General features: G+C 44.6%; 1 protein-coding gene across 2 annotated transcripts in view; it reads right to left on the bottom strand.

Annotated features, from left to right (window-relative positions):
* Window positions 1-22,718, bottom strand: part of PEX14 (peroxisomal biogenesis factor 14) — a 200,302-nt gene that overhangs the window by 148,732 nt on the left and 28,852 nt on the right. The gene's annotated exons all lie outside the window — the stretch shown is intronic.

Here is a 22,718-nt window from a genome sequence, read left to right as displayed (position 1 = left end):
ACAACAAGCAAATGAGCAATATCAAGGGGGTGGCAGTGAAGCTTCTGAGACGCAAAGATTTATAGCCCACCTATCTAAAATACTAGGTGAGTTAGAACTAAACATCCATAATAAATACACTTAACAGCTATTTAATAAAGAAATGACAACAGATTATAAAATCAAAGCAAGTAAAAACAGGACTAACCTTCACACACATGCTATTTCAATATAAGAGAATGAAAGCAAGTTTGCTTACCGTAAACGGTGTTTCTGTAGATAGCAGGATGAATCAGCCATGCTGTCTTGGGCTGTCTGTTCCGGCCCAGGAGGCGGAGCTTCTCAAAGCTGTTACACAGAGCTTAGCTCTGTGCGGCTGTGCATGAGTTCCCGCGCTGGAAAAGCAGATTCTCCTCAGTATCAGGCCGATACAGTACAGACGAAGCGCACTGTTAGCTGGCATTTGGACGCGCGTTTTTGACGCGCTAGCTTTACCCCTTATTCGGTAAGGGGTAATAGCGCGTCCAAAACGCGCGTCCAACCCCCCCGAACCTAATAGCGCCAGCAACATGTAAATGCATGTTGATGGTCCTATTAGGTATTCACGCGCGAATCAGAAAGCAAAATGTGCAGCCAATCTGCACATTTTACTTTCAGAAATTAGCGCCTACCCAAAGGTAGGCGCTAGTTTCTCTGGGCACCGGGAAAGTGCACAGAAAAGCAGTAAAAACTGCTTTTCTGTGCACCCTCCGACTTAATATCATGGTGATATTAAATCGGAGGTCCTGAAAGTTAAAAAAAAAAAAAACCACAAAAATTTGAAACAGGCCTGCGGCTCGCAAACCAGACGCTCAATTTTGCCGGCATCCGGTTTCCAAACCCGTGGCTGTCAGCGGGCTCGAGAACCGATGCTGGCAAAATTGAGTGTCGGCTGTCAAACCCGCTGACAGCCACTGCTCCTGTCCGAAAAGAGGCTCTAGGGACGCGCTAATGTCCCTAGCGCCTCTTTTTACCACCGGGCCTAATTTAAATAAATGTATTTACTGTATCGCGCACACAGGAGAGCGGGCACTCGCCCGCTCTCCCGCAATTTTTACTGTATCAGCCCGTACGTAATGTAGCAGTAGGTGAACGTAGCTAGTTCATAAGGCTCTGTGTCCAGGGAGGTGGGAGGGTTCGCATGGCTGATTCATCCTGCTATCTATAGAAACACCGTTTACGGAAAGCAAACTTGCTTTTCCCATCGATAGCAGGGCTGAATCAGCCATGCTGTCTTGGGAGTCCCAAGTTAATGGTCACGCATGTGTTTGTGTTCCTTCTGTTGCGGAGGAGCGTGACCGTGGAGTGTGGACAGGCAGCCGAAGTGTTCACCTTTGAAGGGTATTGAGTATCGCCCTGCCCAGTCTGGCATCGTCTGCCGTCTGCTGCGCTATGCAATAGTGCGATGTGAAGGTATGTAGAGATGACCAGGTTGCCGCCTTACATATATCAATGGGTGGAACATGCTGCAAATGGGCGATGGACGCAGATACTGCTCTTACTTGGTGTGCATGTGGGGGCGAAGAAAGGCGGAGGCCCCTCTTTTCATAAGAAAACTTTATGCATTGTACAATCCAGCTGGATATGGTCCTCTTGGCTACCGGCAAGCCGGGAAAATTAGGGCTAAAGGTGAGAAAGAGCTGTGAAGTTCTAGCGTCTGACTGAGTTCTGTTTTTGTAGTACGCTAAGGCTCTCTTACAATCCAAAGTGTGTAGCAACTTCTCTTTCGTTATGATGTGGTTTTGGACAGAACGTTGGCAGCTCAATAGATTGATTGAGATGAAAGGCAGAAATTACTTTCGGTAGGAAAGATGAATGCGTGCAAAGCACCACCTTATGATAGAATTGTGGATATGGACTGTAATACACCAACACTTGAATCTCACTGACTCTGTGCGCTGATGTGACTGCTGCTAAGAAGACTACTTTCCAGGTAAGGTATTTTACGTGTGAAGTGTTCATAGGCTTGAAGGGAGGTAACATGAGTTGTTCCAAGACTGTACTGAGGTCCCAAGGAATTGGAGGTTTAGCGGTGGAGGGGCTGAAGGTGGGAGAGGCCCGTCATGAAATGAGAAACCATTGGGTGTGTGGAGATGGATTGACCATTATGGTGTGAATGGAAGGCAGCAATTGCACTTAGATGAACTCTCACAGAAGCTGTCGCAAGTCCTGTTGCGTAAAGCGAGTGCAAATATTCTAAAAGGTGTTCCGGCGGACAAAAGCATGGGTCAAATTGGTGAGACGCGCACCAAATTGAATATCTTTTCCACTTGAAATGGCAATTCCGTCTTGTGGAAGGTTTCCTGGCCGCCAGGATGACATCTTGTACCGAGAAAGATAAACCCATCTCTGTCAGTAATGACCGCTCAATCTCCATGCAAGAGGAAATGTGGAAAAGAGAAAAAAAGAAAAAGGAAAAAAAATGGATTTGCATTCACAAAAAAGCGGGGAGTAGCTTGCTTGTTACGGCGGTTACTACCCCAAACCAAATAAGCCTGATACTTCACTTTCAATGCATATCCAACGTAGTTCTCTGCTTACCCAGCGTAGCTCTCTGCTTCAATGGCAGGGGGGAATGAATGAAAAGATGATTTATATTCAGACAACAACCAACAAGGACTGAATTACATAGTCTGGGTAAACAAATAAGCATAGGTGTAGCTTGCTTGTACGGCGGTTACTACCCCGAATCAATTAAGTCTGATACTTCACTTCAATGCATATTCAGCGTAGCTCTCTGCTTCAACGGCAGGGGGGAATGAAGAAAAGTGGATTTATATTCAGACAACAACCAACAATGACTGAATTGCACAGGCTGGGTAAACAAATAAGCGTGGGAGTAGCATGCTTCTTGAGACAGTTAGATGCAGCTCCAGCACTACTCTCTACATTAATGGCGGGGGTGGAAGGGAATTGGAACCAAAAGGTTACTAAGGGCCAAAGAGTAACAGTTAAGTATGAGAAAAAAACAAGTGTGAAAGCTTGCTGGGCAGATTGGATGGGCCGTTTGGTCTTCTTCTGCCGTCATTTCTATGTTTCTATATGCTGTCAAGTGTGAGGACTTGTGCATAGGATGCAGGAGGGATCCCCTGTCTTGCAACAGGAGATCGCCACGATCCTCTAGTGGAATTGGATTGTCTATGGATAGGCGGAGAAGGTAAGTGTACCATGACTGTCTGGGCCATGCTGGAGCAATTAAGATCAGACTTGCTCTGTCTTGTATGCATTTTTTAATTGTTCGAGTCAGAAGAGGGATTGATGGAAAAGCATATAATAGGTCTCCTGTCCAAGGAATCAGGAAGGCATCTTGCGCTATCCAATGCAGGCTGTTCATCAGTGAACAGAACTTGGCCATCTTCCTGTTGTGCTCTGTGGAGAAGAGGTCTATGGCTGCAGTCCACCAGTATGAGAAAATTCTGTCCACTACTTGTTGGTGCAAGGACCATTTGTGTGGATGAAAGATTCTGCTTAACCGGTCTGCACGGGTGTTGACTATTCCTGGCAGGTACGTCGCCTGGAGATGATTGGAATGTTGCGCCACCCATTCCAGAATTATGATCGCTTCTTTGCAAAGGCTCCAAGAACCTGACCCTCCTTGCTTGTTTATATAAAACATGGTTACCTAATTGTCTGTGTATACCATGACTCGTTTGCCCTGCAGGTGAGTGAGGAATGTTTGGAAGGCATTCCTTACTGCTCTAAGTTCCAGTAGGTTTATCTGGAAAGTGCTCCCTTTCTGAGACCACTGACCTTGTGTTTCGAGATGATCGAGATGACCGCCCCAACCTTTGTGGGAAGCATCTGTTGTCAGTACCGCACTGTGCGGAAGTGTCCTGAAAAGAGCTCCCATGGTTAGTGTTCGTTTCTTCAGCCACCAATCTATATATGTCAGCATTTCTGGGGTTAAAGAAATGCGGTTTGATAAGGGTTGATGGGCTGAGACCATTGCCTCTTTAAACCCCACTGTAGCCTTTGAATATGAAGTCGAGTACTCTGAACTGTGTATATGGCTGCTGACATATGTCCCAGGAGAGTTAGCACCTGACGTGCTGTCGGTCTCTTTGTAACTTCCTGAGGGTGAGTGCCCTGTCCCTTGGAAGAAAAGCTCTGCTCTGATATGTTACCAGGTGAACTCCAATGAATTGAAGGGACTGTGCCAGAGTGAGGTTGGATTTCTTGAAATTGACCACCAGACCTAAGTTCTGAAGACAGTGTATTGTTTGATGTACCTGAGATCATAGTGTCTGTGGATTCAATGCCACTAGGAGCCAATCGTCCAGATATGGAAAAATTTGAATACGTTGTTTCCTGAGGTGGGCCACAACCACTGCCATGCATTTCGTGAAAACTATGGGTGCAGCCGCTAGACCAAAAGGTAAAACCTTGTACTGGTAGTGTTGGCCTTTGCATTCAAAGCATAGGTACTTCCATGACGCTGGATGCATCGGAATGTGGGTATATGCATCCTTGAGATCTAGGGAGCATATCCAATCGTTGGGTTGGAGGAGAGGAAGAATGGACTTTAAGGATACCATCTTGAATTTTTCTTTTACGAGATATTTGTTGAGTTCTCGTAAGTCCAAGATGGGACGCAGACCTTCCGTCTTCTTGGAAATGATGAAATATGGGGAATAAAACCTTTGTTCCATGAGGAATGGGGTATATTCTGTATCGCTCGTTGTTTGAACTCCTGTGATAGTTGAAGGTGATCCTTTATGGCATTCCTGGCAGAAGATAGGGAGGGAAGGGGTGGATTGGAAGAAAAATGAAGGTGGTATCCTTGATGTATGATATCCAGTACCCAGCGGTCTGATGTGATTTGTGACCACGCTTGGGCAAAGGATTGTATCCTGCCCGCTATGGCTGTAGGAGGGGGTGGTGGCCCTGCAGAATTAAAAAAGATGATTGGGTCTTCGACATAGTTGCAGCCGTTTGTCCCTGGGAACGTTGGGCTCTAGGTCTGCCCCTTCCAGGCTGTTGTTGCGAGCCTTGTGGTCGCTGCGGCTGTTGGTAGGTCGGTGGATAGTATTGTGGATATGGGTGAAATTGTCATCTTTGGAAAGGCTGTCTTCGCGTTGGAGCATAATACCACCTGGTAAAGGTGGAATAAGGCAGAGGGTTAACCAAAGATTGAACTGCCACCGATTGTTCTTTTAATTGTGACACAGTTTCTTGTAGCCAATTACCAAACAAATTGTCACCACGACATGGTAAATTTGCCAATTTGTCGTGGACGTCCTCCCGTATGGTACCTGCTCGGAGCCACGCAATTCTCTGAGCAGCTATTGCTGAGGCAGAGATGCGGGAAGACGTCTCGAATGACTCATATATAGTCCTCAGTAGATGAAGTAATCCCTCTTCCATATCTTGTATTGGTTGAGGGAACCCAGAAAGTTCCGTCGAGGTTGGCAGGAGGGTCTTCACCTGTTGTAGACAGTCATATAGGTATTGGACAATATAGAATTGATGTTGTCCAATACGCGTCCCAAGCATTGAGGACTGAAAGGACTTCTTTACAAAATCATCCAGGTATTTATGGTCTTTCCCCGGTGGGGCATTCGAGTGTAACCTTGTCTTCTTAGCCCTTTGTGATGCAGACTCCACCACTATGGATTAGTGTGGTAGTTGCAGGGATGCATAGAAAGAAGACTGCTTCATTTTATATTTAAGATCTATTTTACGAGATACTGGGACGATCTTATAAGGCGTTTCCCAGGATTTCTCCAGGACTGCATCAAGAACCTTGTGAGATGGGAGGCTAGTAGGTTCACTGGGAAGGTCAAACATTTTAAGGAGACCTAACGTTTCGGACCTAGGATCCGGTATCTTGTGGATTTCTAGGTGGAGAGCTGTACCCACTTTATCGATAAATTTCAGGTAGGCCAGGTTGTCTGGTGGTGAGTATGGCTCTTGATGTTCCTCCTCCGGATCAGACGGGTATCCCGTTGAAGATGTCGGGGAAGATGGAATTTATATTGGTTGCTGAGGCAATCCGATAGGGCTTGGTTGTACTGGTTGCTCTGGCGTTTGTCCAGGCGAGAGCGGTAGGACGTTGAGTATTTATTTATTTTGAGTTTTTCTATACAGGCATTCGCGATTGGAATCGCATCATGCCGGTTTACTATTAACTAGGGGTGCAAAAGGAGATATAAATAAGAACATTAACAGGTGCTGAGAGAAATAGTTGCAGTTACAATAAAACAGAAATAGTTGCAGTTACAATAAAACAGGAGTAGACGACTCCACTGAGTGTAAGGACGATCCATGTGGACTACGACGTGGAGGTTGAGGAACTTGAAAGGAGGCTTGTAGAGAAGTAATAAGCCCAGTTAACAGTGTTGAAATCTGTGTAATGGCCTGCTGGGCAACATCTGGCATCTGCGGAGTTTGTCCCATGTCCGGAACCGTGTGAGGAATAGGCGGTGGCTGAATGCCCGGATCTTGCACATCTGGTGATATCCTGCCTTGTAATTTCCTTCTCTTATTACGGTCATGTGTACTGGATGATATTTCTGAGAACATCTCCAGGTAAGAAGACGAAGAGTGGGAAGAGAGCAAAGAAATGTGTAACACCTCTTCCCTGTAAGACTTATGTGATCCTGGTGTTCTAGTGTTACCAGACAGTTTTCTTCGAGGTGAGAAATCTCGAGAGTCTGGATGCGAGAGGTGATTTTCCTTCCAGGTTATGTTCTAAGTGCTTTGTCTTTTGAGAATGCTTGGACCCCAGTACATCTTCAGCTGAGTGGGTTCCCAGTACCTGAGGGTTAAGGAATATCCCGTGCCTGGATTTTGATGGTTGTCGAACTTTCCCTGGGTGCTTATGAGGCTGAGGGGATAGATGCCTCGATTTTGGGGTTCGAGATGTATGTGGGTGCTTTGGCTGACCATTCCGCATCGAGTCTTGAGACCTTTTTGAGAATGCGGTCGTGATGGTTGCACCGGCGCCGAAGGTTGCGCTGGCATCGATAGGCGCGTCGGCATCGGTTGGTGCGTCCGTGTCTTTGAATGTGCCGACGTTGAAGCCTGAGTTGGAGGCGCATGGTGTGTCGGCGTCGATGCGGTCGTTGTGTCCGACGCATGCCGCAATGTTTTTGAGGCTTTCCTGAGTCGGGAAGACCTTTCTTATGAGAGCGCTCCTTATACCTCTTAACCTCACTCGAGCCTGAGGAGGTAGGCCCCATCGATGCAGCTCTCTGGGTCCTTTCCACCTGATGTGTCGCTGGGACCGGAGACGAATGTGACTCCAAAGGAGGGGCATAGGAGCCCCTAGACAACTTCAACCTCTCTATTTTGTCGGCCCTTTGACGCTGGACCCTGGGCAACATAAGAACATAAGAAAATGCCATACTGGGTCAGACCAAGGGTCCATCAAGCCCAGCATCCTGTTTCCAACAGTGGCCAATCCAGGCCAAAAGAACCTGGCAGGTACCCAAAAACTAAGTCTATTCCATGTTACCATTGCTAATGGCAGTGGCTATTCTCTAAGTGAACTTAATAGCAGGTAATGGACTTCTCCTCCAAGAACTTATCCAATCCTTTTTTAAACACAGCTATACTAACTGCACTAACCACATCCTCTGGCAACAAATTCCAGAGTTTAATTGTGCACTGAGTAAAAAAGAACTTTCTCCGATTAGTTTTAAATGTGCCCCATGCTAACTTCATGGAGTGCCCCCTAGTCTTTCTACTATCCGAAAGAGTAAATAACCGATTCACATCTACCCATTCTAGACCTCTCATGATTTTAAACACATCTATCATATCTCCCCCCTCAGTTGTCTCTTCTCCAAGCTGAAAAGTCCTAACCTCTTTAGTCTTTCCTCATAGGGGAGTTGTTCCATTCCCCTTATCATTTTGGTAGCCCTTCTCTGTACCTTCTCCATCGCAATTATATCTTTTTTGAGATGCGGCGACCAGAATTGTACACAGTATTCAAGGTGCAGTCTCACCATGGAGCGATACAGAGGCATTATGACATTTTCCGTTTTATTCACCTTTCCCTTTCTAATAATTACTAGAGATGTGAATCGGAACTGATATCGGATCCGATTCTGGTTCCGATTCACATCTCTAATAATTACCAACATTCTGTTTGCTTTTTTGACTGCCGCAGCACATTGAACCGACGATTTCAATGTGTTGTCCACTATGACACCTAGATCTCTTTCTTGGGTTGTAGCACCTAATATGGAACCCAACATTGTGTAATTATAGCATGGGTTATTTTTCCCTATATGCATCACCTTGCACTTATCCACATTAAATTTCATCTGCCATCTGGATGCCCAAATTTCCAGTCTCACAAGGTCTTCCTGCAATTTATCACAATCTGCTTCTGATTTAACTACTCTGAACAATTTTGTGTCATCTGCAAATTTGATTATCTCACTCGTCGTATTTCTTTCCAGATCATTTATTTATTTATTTAAATCTTTTCTATACCGTCATTAAGATGGGTACCGTCACAACGGTTTACAGTAAGGCACAAAAAGTAATGCTATTAAAATCTAACAGTTTACACAGGTGCCATAAGGTTCGGTAACATAGTTTTTAATCAATGTTAGTTGTTAAATGAGAGTGATCACTAACATGTCCAGGTCAATTCTATAGCAGTTTTGAGTCTAGGACTCATTTATATATATTGAAAATTAAGGGTCCCAATACAGATCCCTGAGGCACTCCACTGTCCACTCCCTTCCACTGAGAAAATTGTCCATTTAATCCTACTCTCTGTTTCCTGTCTTTTAGCCAGTTTGCAATCCACGAAAGGACATCGCCACCTATCCCATGACTTTTTTCTTTTCCTAGAAGCCTCTCATGAGGAACTTTGTCAAACGCCTTCTGAAAATCCAAGTATACTATATCTACCGGTTCACCTTTATCCACATGTTTATTAACTCCTTCAAAAACGTGAAGCAGATTTGTGAGGCAAGGCTTGCCCTGGGTAAAGCCATGCTGACTTTGTTCCATTAAACCATGTCTTTCTATATGGTCTGTGATTTTGATGTTTAGAACACTTTCCACTATTTTTCCTGGCACTGAAGTCAGGCTAACCGGTCTGTAGTTTCCCGGATCGCCCCTGGAGCCCTTCTTAAATATTGGGGTTACATTAGCTATCCTCCAGTCTTCAGGTACAATGGATGATTTTAATGATAAGTTACAAATGTTTACTAATAGGTCTGAAATTTCATTTTTTAGTTCCTTCAGAACTCTGGGGTGTATACCATCCGGTCCGGGTGATTTACTACTCTTCAGCTTGTCAATCAGGCCTACCACATCTTCTAGATTCACCGTGATTTGATTCAGTCCATCTGAATCATTACCCATGAAAACCTTCTCCATTACGGGTACCTCCCCAACATCCTCTTCAGTAAACACCAAAGCAAAGAAATCATTTAATCTTTCTGCGATGGCCTTATCTTCTCTAAGTGCCCCTTTAACCCCTCGATCATCTAACGGTCCAACTGACTCCCTCACAGGCTTTCTGCTTCGGATATATATTTTAAAAAGTTTTTACCATGAGTTTTTGCCTCTACGGCCAACTTCTTTTCAAATTCTCTCTTAGCCTGTCTTATCAATGTCTTACATTTAACTTGCCAATGTTTATGCTTTATCCTATTTTCTTCTGTTGGATCCTTCTTCCAATTTTTGAATGAAGATCTTTTGGCTAAAATAGCTTCTTTCACCTTCCCTTTTAACCATGCCGGTAATCGTTTTGCCTTCTTTCCACCTTTCTTAATGTGTGGAATACATCTGGACTGTGCTTCTAGAATGGTATTTTTTAACAATGACTACGCCTCTTGGAAATTTTTTACTTTTGTAGCTGCTCCTTTCAGTTTTTTTCTAACAATTGTTCTCATTTTATCAAAGTTTCCCTTTTGAAAGTTTAGCACAAGAGCCTTGGATTTGCACACTGTTCCTCTTCCAGTCATTAAATCAAATTTGATCATATTATGATCACTATTGCCAAGCGGCCCCACCACCGTTACCTCTCTCACCAAGTCCTGTGCTCCACTGAGAATTAGATTTAAAATTGCTCCCTCTCTCGTCAGTTCCTGAACCAATTGCTCTATAAAGCTATCATTTAACATAGAAACATAGAAACATAGAAATGACGGCAGAAGAAGACCAAACGGCCCATCCAGTCTGCCCAGCAAGCTTCACACATTTTTTTCTCTCATACTTATTTTCTCTTAACTCTTGGTTCTATTTCCCTTCCACCCCCACCATTAATGTAGAGAGCAGTGATGGAGCTGCATCCAAGTGAAATACCTAGCTTGATTAGTTAGGGGTAGTAGGGGTAGTAACTGCTGCAATAAGCAAGCTACACCCATGTTTATTCCCTTTACCCAGACTATGTCATACAGCCCCTATTGGTTGTTTTTCTTCTCTCCTGCCGTTGAAGCGGAGAGCCATGCTGGTTATGCATTGAAAGTGAAGTATCAGGCCCTTTTGGTTTAGGGTAGTAACCGCCGTAACAAGCCAGCTACTCCCTGCTTTGTGAGTGCGAATCCTTTTTTTTTTTTTTTCTTCTCCCCTGCAGTTGAAGCTATTCTGGATATGCGTGAAGCCTCAGCTTTTCTTATTCCCCTGCTGTTGAAGCAGAGAGCTATGCTGGAAATGCTTGATGTATCAGCCTCTCCCATGCCATGAAGCAGAGAGCCATGCTGGATATGCATCGAAAGTGAAGTATTAGGCTTATTTGGTTTGGGGTAGTAACCGCCGTAACAAGCCAGCTACTCCCCTCTTTGTGATAGCAAATCCTTTTTTCCACATTTCCTCTTGCCGTTGAAGCTTAGAGCGATGTTGGAGTCACAGTAAGCATCTGTATGTTTATTTAATAAGGGTATTGTCTCCGGGCAGTAGCCATCTTTCTGGTGAGCCACCCACTCTACATTGGCGGTCTCTTGACTTTATGGATCCACAGTGTTTATCCCACGCCCCTTTGAAGTCCCTCACAGTTCTGGTCTTCACCACTTCCTCCGGAAGGGCATTCCAGGCATCCACCACCCTCTCCGTGAAGAAATACTTCCTGACATTGGTTCTGAATCTTCCTCCCTGGAGCTTCAAATCGTGACCCCTGGTTCTGCTGATTTTCTTCCTACGGAAAAGGTTTGTCAGTTGTCTTTGGATCATTAAAACCTTTCAAGTATCTGAAAGTCTGTATCATATCACCTCTGCTCCTCCTCTCCTCCAGGGTGTACATATTTAGATTCTTCAATCTCTCCTCGTACGTCATCTGATGAAGATCCTCCACCTTCCTGGTCGCCCTTCTCTGTACCGCTTCCATCTTGTCTTTGTCTTTTTGAAGATACGGTCTCCAGAACTGAACACAGTACTCCAGGTGAGGCCTCCTTCTGGCTTTTGCTATCGCCTTGTCGCATTGTTTCGCAGACTTCATATCATTAGATACTAACACCCCAAGGTCCCTCTCCTGCTCCGTGCACATCAGCCTTCCCCCCCCCATCGAATACATTTCATTCGGATTTCCACTCCCCATATGCATGACTTTGCATTTCTTTGCATTGAATCTCAGCTGCCATGTCTTCGACCACTCTTCCAGTTTCCTTAGATCCCGTCTCATTCTCTCCACTCCTTCCGGCGTGTCCACTCTGTTGCAGATCTTAGTGTCATCCGCAAAAAGACAAACCTTACCTTCAATCCCGTCCGCAATGTCGCTCACAAAGATATTGAACAGGACCGGTCCCAACACCGATCCTTGCGGTACACCACTTATAACCGCTCTCTCCTCAGAGAAGGTTCCATTTACCATCACACATTGTCTTCTGTCCGTCAACCAATTTGCAATCCAGGTCACCACATCGGCACTCACTCCCAAGCTTCTCGTTTTATTCACCAGTCTCCTGTGCGGAACCGTATCAAAAGCTTTGCTGAAATCCAAGTATATGATATCGAGTGCTCTTCCTTGATCCAATTCCTTGGTTACCCAGTCAAAAAAGTCAATCAGATTTGTCTGACAGGATCTTCCCCTGGTGAATCCATGTTGCCTCTGGTCCATCGATTCTCCGGACTGTAGATTGTTCACTATTCTCTCTTTCAGCAGTGACTCCATTACTTTTCCCACCACCGAAGTGAGGCTAACTGGTCTGTAGTTTCCAGCCTCCTCCCTGTTGCCACTCTTGTGAAGCGGGACCACCACCGCTCTTCTCCAATCACTCGGCACCACTCCCGTTTCTAGGGATCTATTGAACAGGTCACACAGTGGAGCCGCCAGAACATCTCTGAGCTCCCTCAATATCCTTGGATGGATACCATCAGGCCCCATGGCTTTGTCCACTTTCAGGTTCTTTAGCTCTTCCCACACATTTTCTACTGTGAAAGGATTTTCATCTATTCCACTTCCCTCCAGTTTCTTGTTGTGTAGAGATGGTCCTTCTCCAGGGTCTTCTTCAGTGAACACAGAGCTGAAGTATTCGTTTAATATTTCTGCCATTTCTTCGTCACTCTCCACACATTGATCATTACCACCTTTCAATTTTGCTATACCACTTTGGACCTTTCTCTTTTCGCTGATGTATCTGAAAAATGTTTTGTCACCATTTTTTATCTCCTTGGCAATCCTCTCTTCCGCTTGACTTTTGCCAACTTGATTAATTTCTTTGTCTCCTCAGTTGATTCAAATATGCTTCTTTGTGCTCCTCCCTTTGGGATCTTTTATATATCTTGAATGCTGTTCTTTTAGCTTTAATTTTGTCAGCCACCTCCTTTGAGAACCAGATAGGTTTCAGTTTCCTTTTGCTTTCTTTACATTTCTAACATATAGAGCAGTTGCCTTGGTGATTGCTCCTTTTAGATTGGTCCACTGCTGATCCACATCTCTCTCGTTCTCCCATCCTTTTAGTTCTTCCTCCAGGTACTTACCCATTTCCTCAAAGTCTGTGTTTTTGAACTGTAAAACTCGGGTCTTTGTGGTTCTTTTCCCTATTCTTTTATTGATATTAAACCATACCGTTTGATGGTCACTGCTGCTGAGGTGGGCTCCCACCTGGACATCTGAGACATTATCTGCATTAGTGAGCACTAAGTCGAGTATAGCTCCTTCTCTCGTGGGTTCCAACACCATTTGTTTGAACAAAGATACTTGCATGGCATCCACTATCGCTCTACTATTTTTAGTTTCTGCAGATGGGATTTTCCAGTCTTACATCTGGCATATTAAAGTCACCTACGATCACCACTTCTCCCTTCTTACCTATCTTATGGATGTCTTCAACCAGCTCTCTGTCCAGCTCTTCCTTTTGGTTTGGAGGCCTGTAAACCACTCCAATATAAATGGATGCTCCGTCATCTTTTTTTAGGTCGAGCCATAGAGCTTCTTCCTTACCCCCAACTTCCTTGTAGCTCAGTTGCTTGGATGTTTTGTCTGACATAAAGAGCCACACCATCCCCCTTTTCTATCCTTCTGTCCTTCCTTAACAAGTTGTGGCCTGGTATTGTTGTATCCCATTCATGAGATTCTGTGAACCATGTTTCTGTTATAGCAACAATGTCTAATTCTGCCTCAGCCATTAGGGCCTGCAGATCTGGGATTTTATTTCCCAAACTATGAGCATTTGTGGTCATTACCTTCCAGGTACTCTCTTTAAGGTTATTGCATTTCCTGGACTCCTTATAAGATATTAGTTGAGATTTGTTATTCACTTCACTCTTTCTTTTGTAGTTGTGCCACTGTTGACAGAGTGATTCCTCTCAATTAGATTTTCTTTTGGTTATGGATCCTGAAATACTGCATGCATTGTGTTTTTTCCCTCTTTCTTGGTAACACTTCAATGTTTTTCTCATGAACTTCTTCAGTTTTTAATATAGAGAAGGCTTGTTCTTTTGCATTTGGTACATGGTGTGTCTCCTCATCACAGGTCTAATTCTACCAGAGCCCACTGTATTCCTGGATTTTAAAGAGTTTCTTAATGACCTGTTTGAGTGGGGGGGTATACCTGTTGACTGCTCTTCTGTCAAGAATGGGTGACTGTGGGTCCTTCCTGAGCCTAATGAATTTCCTTTTCTTGACTCCTGGTTTTTCTGTGATATTGGGGAATTATATTCTGAGTAATGCAATGTGGGTGTATTATTTTTAATTGAAGCTAATTGATTTTTAATGTCAGTCAACTCCTTTTTCAGGGAAGAGAGTTGTGCACAAATTGGGCAAGCTCTAAGTTTCCAGATGCTTTCCCTCAAAATAAAGGCTCCACAGCAGTTACATTGGATAGTCCTCATCCTGGTAATTTATGATTTGTATGTCCTTGACTGTTACCAATGTACTAATTTATGTCGCTGCCAATGGCAAGTTAGGCAGTCTTTATTAGAAAACAAGCCCCAGGGGTGGGTGGGTAGAGGGGTAGGGTGGGTGGGAGTTAAACAGTTAAGCCTGGGACAAGCTGGGGTAAAGCAGGGCACTTCTGGACGGTTATCTTTGCTTTTTGGTCAATTGTTTTAAAAAACAGTCTTTATGCCCCAATATTTTAGTTTGAATAGATTATTTCTGCCAGCTAACCCCAAAACAGAGAGATAATAACAGTTTACAAGCTGGAGAGAGTTTTTGTTTGGGGGGGGGGGGGGGTTCTAAACTTTGTGCAACAAACAGCAATTTAACTTACTAGAAAATTATTATCTTACTATAAAGAAAATTAAAACAGGCAGGAATTAGGCACAGAGGCTTTCTGCAACAAATACAAAGCAGTAAGCCCTGTGCAAGCAAACAGCAAATGAACTTACTGGAATAATTTCTTACTATAAAGAAATGAAACACACTATAAATAGGCACAGAAGCTTTCTACACAACTTCAAGAATAATCAGAATACTTAGCCACGATGCAGGTTCAAGCAATAAGCAGAATTACTTAAGCCACAATGCAGGTTTGCACAATGAATATACACGTCCTCCAAGGGAAATCACTCCAGCGTGTGCACAGGACAATGGCTTCTCCTACTCTGATTACCTTCCTCAAGGCCTGAGACACACCCAATTCACTTAGATTACGTCACTTCTGGACGGTTATCTCTCTAGCGTGACCCGATGATACATTTACCCAGTCAATATTGGGGTAATTGAAGTCTCCCATTATTACCGCACTACCAATTTGGTTAGCTTCCCTAATTTCTCTTAGCATTTCACTGGTCCCGTCTCACCATCTTGACCAGGTGGACGGTAGTATACCCCTAACACTGCCTGCAGGAGTTTTGTATGTGGTCTGGGCCCAGACACACATAACAGTTTCATGCCCATCTGTGAGCGACATAATTTTGCCGCAGGCACACGGCTTGAATCCCGTCTTTCCATTTTTTCAATCTTTAAACTTTTTATTGAATTTCCTGTCGATCGCTGAGGAGAGATCCGAAGCTCCACGTGTGTTCCCGCACACGGAAAGAGCAGACTGAGGAGAATCTGCTTTTCCAGCACGGGAACTCACGAACAGCCGCACAGAGCTAAGCTCTGTGTAACAGCTTTGAGAAGCTCCGCCTCCCGGGCCTGAACAGACAGCCCAAGGACAGCATGGCTGATTCAGCCCTGCTATCAACGGGGAAAATAAATATAATGGACCAAATTAGAAGTCATCCCATCTGTAATGGACATTTTCCTACCACACAGCTACATGCAGGGACGAGGATGTCCTGCAGCTTCCTACATACACACTATTCCAGCTGGGTCACTATTTATTCCAAATGATACTGCCCAGATTTCCAGCTTAAATTTTTTAGCAAACTTCTGCCTGGTGGATTTTCCAATCATTTAGCTGAAATTATGGTAAAAAAGCATGTGAAGGATATGTGACCTGTGACAGGTAGACATCCTCACTCTGTCCTGAATCCCTAGTTACCAGTTATTGTCCCCAAAATCGGGCTTTTATCCAGCAGTCCAGAACACAGGATCTCAGGAAGCAAGGACAGTAGAAAAACAAAGAAGAAGAAAAAAAGCAGAAAAAAAAGGAGTGGATGGAATGTGTCAGGGAGCAGAGAAAATTATTAACACCAGCAGGGGCTCCAATACCCAGCAATTCATTTACTGCTGCCCCAGTACAGAAAGAGAAAAGTACTTCTCATAATAAAAAACTCATAAACACGCAGAAATTGGGTTAGACCCGTTTCCAATTCCTGCCAAACAATGTTTCACAAAAATAAAGTTATATTTTAATTAGGTGGATTCACCAGTGATTTGATAATAGCAGATGCTGTCTGGATGCTTTCAACTTGATGGTCTTCAAATCCATGTACATATTAGAGTATTTAGATCTTCCTGCATCTTTTGATTGTACAGTCTTCATGCAGAAAGGGCCAGGGACCCTCTGCTTATACAGCAACATTCAGACTGAGCCCTGGGGGCCTAAGCTCACTGATGATCAGGGTTTAAGCTCTGGGAACAGGGACCCTTAGCTTACAAAGTGATGATCAGACAGCATCCTGGGAGCAGGGACCCACAATGAGTTTTAATGACTTTATTTCCGTTATGCCAAATGTATTTTTATGAACGTTCATATCATAACCTGTATAAATCTATGGATACTGCAGGCTATAAAGGCTTTAGAAATAAATATAGGAATTTTTCTTTTTACATTTGATATCCTGCCAATTGGGGTACCATCTGGTGAGTAACATCCACTCTCTCAAAGCCCAATGTAATAAGCTGTGCATTAAAAGTGTGTACTGAAATTCAGCACCACGATGTCTTAACGCACATGCTAAAAAAAATGTATCCTCTCAATTGCAGTAAGATAAAGGTATGCTAATGTATTGGGTGCTAAAAATGTCCAGCCACATTACAGTCCATTTCTTCCAATTTATTAAAGAGTTCCTTTCAGATAAGTTTGGCATATATTTCAATTTTTATTTGCATATAAAACAAAAGTAAAAAAAGAATTTTTCTTGGCACTACTTTGACCGGTGATTATATTGATGACGTTGCTTTTGAAAATTAGTCAAGTAATTCAATTGATGCAGGTCTAAGGTGTCAATATGAAGGTCAATAAAATATTGCTGTGATCTGCATTGAGGAAAAAATATCATGTGTCTCTTTAGACTTACAAGTGAAATTTTTCATTGCATTGGTATTTGCAGTATTTCACTTTATTGGGTTCGTTTATTGTGGTAAAAAAAAAAAAAAAAGAGCACACTATCCAGAAAATGAGCATAAAGGAATGCTTAGAGAACATAAAAACATGATTTAACATAAACCATGTTTTCAACTCAGAAAGTATTTTTGTGCGCATAAATCATATTTTATTATAATAATTTTTATGTATATTCTTCTGCCCTTCATGGCACTTTAAAGTGGATTACATTCATGTACAGTAGGTATTTTCCCTTCCCCAGAGGGCTTACAATCTAAATGTACTTGAAGCAATGGAGTGTTAAATTAGTTGCACCAGGTCACAAGGAGCAGTAATAGGATTTGAAACCCTGGCTCCCCTAGGGGCCCGTGCTATATTAAACGCGGAAAGCGGGCGCTGACTTTTCAGCGCCCGCTTTCTTAATGTGCTTGGCACCCGCAAGGGGGAGCGCCATCCTATAAACAAATTAGGGGGTCGCAGCTGCCGGCATCGGATTTCATTACTGGCAGAACGGCCGGTTATGAAAACCGATGCCGAGTTTACCGGCGTCGGTCTGCAGAGGTTTTTTGTTTTTTTTTTAAAGTAAAAAAAAAAAAGTACAGAAAAGCAGTTTTTTTTCTGCTTTTCTGTACTTCTTTTACATGCGCTCAGCTATTAACGCCTACATCTGAGACGCACACTTTTTTTTTTTTAATGCGGAGTGAATAATAGCCTCTTCACATGTATTTGCATGTTATGAGTGTTAGCATTCACTCCGCATGGGACGTGCATTAAATAGTGCTAATCCCTCTATTGCACTGTATTGCTTCAGCCCCCTAGTTTTGCAGCCCTGCTGCTCTAACCACTAGTTATTCCTCCAGAAAACATGGTTTATGTGCCAAAGTCTATTTCTGTACACAAATCCTCAGTACAGGTCCCAGGCACCAGAAAAGAAAATTATTCCTTACCTGCTAATTTTCGTTCCTGTAGTACCATGGATCAGTCCAGACGGTGGGTTATGTCCCCCGTCCAGCAGATGGAGTCAAAACAAAAAGCTCGGGGGAGGTCCTATATAATCTCACCTCCCTTGCCTCAATTCTCAGTAACCAGACTAACAAAGCCAAGAAGAGAAGAAGAGAAGAGACGGAGGGATCAAGTAACTAAACGCTCTCAGAGCAACGGTAAACAAAATCGTAACTGCAGTAAGAACCCAACTGGAACTTGCCAACAGAACTGTAAGACAAACAGACCCTGGATCCCCAGGGAGTACAGAGGAGAACCGGAAATGACATTCGAGCAGAGGCTTACCCCATCAAAACCCCCAAATAGGGAGGGCATCTGGACTGATCCATGGTACTACAGGAACGAAAATTAGCAGGTAAGGAATAATTTTCTTTTCCCTGTACGTACCAGGATCAGTCCAGATGGGTGGGATGTACCAAAGCTTCCCTACTATGGTTGGGCCGTAGACAGCCCCGCTCGAATGACTCTGTCCCCGAAAGAACCGAAAGCTGGCGCCCGGACATCCAGGCGATAGTGTCTTGCAAAGGTATGGAGCGGACTTCCAAGTGGCCGCCCTGCAGATCTCCTGCAAGGACACCGAAGGACTCTCCGCTCAGGACGTAGCTTGAGAACGAAGAGCGTGAGCTTTAACTCCCAGCGGCGGGTTGCCGTCCAGCACCAAGATATGCGGCGGCAATCGCTCCCTTCAGCCAACGGGCGATGGTCGGTTTGGAGGCCATCCGGCCCTTCTTATTTCCTGACCAAAGGACAAACAAGTGATCCAAAAGCCGAAACTCATTGGTGACCGCCAAATAATGCATCAGACATCGCTTAACATCTAGCTTGCGAAGATCTCTGGAGTCCGTCGAGGAAAATGAAGGCAATTCAACCGACTGGTTGAGGTGAAAAGCCGAGACCACCTTGGGTAGAAAGATGGTACCGGCGCAGGATACTCACTCATCAGTGAAACGGAGAAATGGCTCTCGGCAGGACAACGCTTGAAGTTCAGAAATGCGACGCGCCGAGCTGATCGCTCCCAGGAAGATCGTCTTGAAGGTGATATCCTTGAGGGTAGCGGCCCGAAGAGGCTCAAAAGGTGGTCCACTGAGGACGCGGAGGACCAGGTTGAGATTCCATGAGGGACAAGGTGGTCGCAGCGGTGGCTTCAGGTGCTTACCCCCTTGAGGAAACGTACAATATCCGGATGGGATGAGAGTAGCGAGCCATTCCCGTTGTGAAGGAAAGCTCCCAAGGGCCGCCACTTGAATCCTTATGGAGTTATAAGCGAGTCCCAAATCCAGGACCATCCTGCAAGAACAAGAGAATCTGTGCCACTGAGGCATGGGTCGGTTGAATGGTATGTGACACACACCATGTCTCAAAAACCTTCCACACCCGAACGTAGGTAGCGGAGGTGGACGTTTTACGTGCCCGCAGCAAAGTCGAAATTACCGCCTCCGGATACCCGAGATGCCTCAACTTACGCCTCTCAAAAGCCAAGCCGCAAGACAGAAGCGATCTGCCTCCTCAAAAAATATTGGGCCTTGATGGAGAGACGCGGGAGGTGACTGAGACGTACCGGCCCCTCCTCCGCCAGGTTGAGGAGGTCTGTGAACCACAGCCGCCGAGGCCACTCCGGCGCAACCAGAATTACCGGACCCTGATGACCCTCTATCCGCCGAATTACCTTTCCCACAAGGGGCCACGGAGGGAAGACATACAATAGAATCTGTTGGGGCCACGGTAGTACCAAGAGCATCGACACCTTCCCGCGCCGTGTTCCATTCTGTGGCTGAAGAAGCGAGGGCTTTTGCATTGCTTGGCTGTGGCCATGAGGTCCATGTGAGGAATCCCCCAATGTCTTACTATCAGACCCATTGCTTCCTCCGAGAGCTCCCACTCTCCGGGATCTAAGTGCTGACGGCTTAGAAAGTCCCACCTGCACGTTCTCCACACTTGTTGTATGTGTGAGGCCGCCAGGCGGAGCAAATGGAGTTCCGCCCTGGTTTTTTTGCTGTTTTATTTTACTTGATCCCTCAGAAAAAACCTAGAAAACTAAGCTACTGTGCTGGGGACTGACCAGTCCCCTGCTCAACATCTGCTGGAGTCAGAAAAGATACTCTGAATTGAGGCAAGGGAGGTGAGGTTTATATAGGACCTCCCCCGAGCTTTTTGTTCTGACTCCCATCTGCTGGACGGGGGACATAACCCAACATCTGGACTGATCCTGGTACGTACAGAGAACTCCAGTTTCTGCCCATAGACTAGCATTAGCCCTGGAAATTTTCCTCCATCTCTGCCTAGGAGTTAAGTTTCCAGTGCATTTCTCTACATTGGGGGGGGGGGGATATAATTGCTAATGCTATCAATTAGATTTGTATGGGAGGGAACTAACCTGTAACTACATTGTCAGGTGCAAAATTCCATGTTGCACTGGCAGTAAAGTATGCACACAAAAATGCGCTCAACAACTGCAGATAAAACTATGTGCTCTGCCCAATGCACCTTATTACATTGGGCCTCTCCACTGATGTTTGCAGAGCTGTAAGACAGAGCAAGTGAGATGCTGCCCAACCAACACCCCATACACCAGTTGCTCTGATCCATTTCATCGTTGCACTGAATTTCTCTCACCTCCTTTCCTAAGCTCCACCCTGTCCCAGGGTGTCACCCTATGCCACTTTTCAGGTTTAGAAAATCCCAATCACAGAATCTGATTGAGCCGCATTCCTTTGCCTACATTTTGCACATTTCCGGTGCCACCTATCATTTTATAAACTGCAACAATAACTATCTTGGTAGCTGCAGAATTTTAGCAGCTATATACTGCAGATCATGTGTCAGATCATTTATTTAGCACTTGAACTGCTCTCCTCCTCCTGCAAAAATTTAATAAAAAATGATCTGAGCAGGGAGATGGGGTGCCAGCCTGGGTGGCTCAATAGTAATACATTCATTTTGAGTCCTAGGTCAGGTTTTTTCTGCTGCTCGCACCAGCCAGGGAAGAGGATGCTGTGGAGGCAAATTTAGAGCCCATGACTGCATGGCTCTAGAAGGAGCCTAGTAGGTGCATGGCGCCAGCCAAGGACTGTCACTGGTCTAAAGAAGAACATACAAATTGCCATGCTAGATCATACCAAGGTCCATTGAGCCCAGCATCCTATCTCCAACAGTGGCCAATCCAGTTTGCATGTACCTGGCAGACCCATAAAGTTGGGAAGGGATATAGAATAGGAGAAAATCGCCGGGTAGTTGTGAAAAGAAGGTTCATATTGTCAAATTCCGCCCTTCTTCCAAATGAGAAGGAAGTACAAAGGAATGGAAGGAAACTGTCAAGTCAAAATAATTGTACACCTGAATTTGGGAAAAAACCATCCATATACGATTTGACTTGTACTACACTGAAATCTCCTGGGAATTTTCTGTAGATTGAATGCAAAACCAAGAAGTTATTAGGTGGCATGACTGTATGTCGAATTCATGAAAAAGGTACATTCCCCCCAAAAATACCCATCTCATAATCTCGTAATCCTCCTGACATGCCCTAAAAAATGTAATGAAGATGTAAAATGGAAAAAAAGTTATTAGGTGGTGTAAATTGTACCTATTATTCATAGAATACATATAATGCCAAAAAATACACCTGAAATGATCCCTGTGGATTCAATGATATGTTGTAAAAAATTTGGTGTGGATTGGATGCAAATAAACAACAGTATTAGGGATGACAACTGTGCACACATCTTTGTGAATATTAGATCCAGAAAAAGAATAACCCATGTTCGATTCCCCTTGGCTCCCCTGACATGCCCTGAAAAATGTGGGGTGTGATAGAACACTGAATGAAAGTTGTTAGTGGGAGGACACACCGCCACTTTCCAAAGGGCAATGCGGCTTAACCAAGACCCTGACGACCATGCTACATAGAGGTCTCAGTCCTCAATATCCATACCTCATAGCTGCTGGGGAAGGACGGACAGGATTATCCTTCCTCATCCCATTACTGCAGTGGTGTGACCATTATTTCTTCCTAACACTGCTCTTCCTAAGCCATCTACTTATACTCCCAATTCCTTCCATGACTCGAAGGCATCCTGCTCCCTATCTGGGAGGGGGAGGGGGCACAAGCACACTTCCTGCAGTGGTGGAGGGAGCAGTAAAGGAAGTGGGGAATCAGATACTGCAAGCCTTGATTTGCAGGGATGCAGAATCCACATTCCCTACTATGGTGGGGTCACAGACACTGCAGCACTTCTAACTCTGCATTCTTTACTGTGGGGGAGGTCTGACAGACACTGCCTGGTTGGGATGGGAGGGGGGAAATCTTGACTAACGTCCTCATTGTGCTGATCCCTGGCTCCAAAAGCAAAGTTGGTTATGAACCATATGATTACACTGTACCACCAAAACATGAGGATCACTTATGATGATCCAGCATCTCACTTTCTCAGGAGTTGTTGTCCTCAGTAACTAAAGCATGAGGGTATGACATAGGTTACTTCCAGCCACAATGTGCCATCTCCATGAGCCACAGCCAGCCAAAGTCTGCAGGAGAGATCCACAGCTTATGCAGGGCTTTCTGCTTGCAAATTCCATCCTGCATTTTAATGTTTAAATGATTAAAATGCATTAATGTATTTACATTATTCAAGGCTT

This window comes from Rhinatrema bivittatum, chromosome 15 (assembly GCF_901001135.1).
Source record: "Rhinatrema bivittatum chromosome 15, aRhiBiv1.1, whole genome shotgun sequence".
Classification (NCBI taxonomy): domain Eukaryota; kingdom Metazoa; phylum Chordata; class Amphibia; order Gymnophiona; family Rhinatrematidae; genus Rhinatrema; species Rhinatrema bivittatum.
This window is presented reverse-complemented; position numbering and strand designations above follow the sequence as displayed.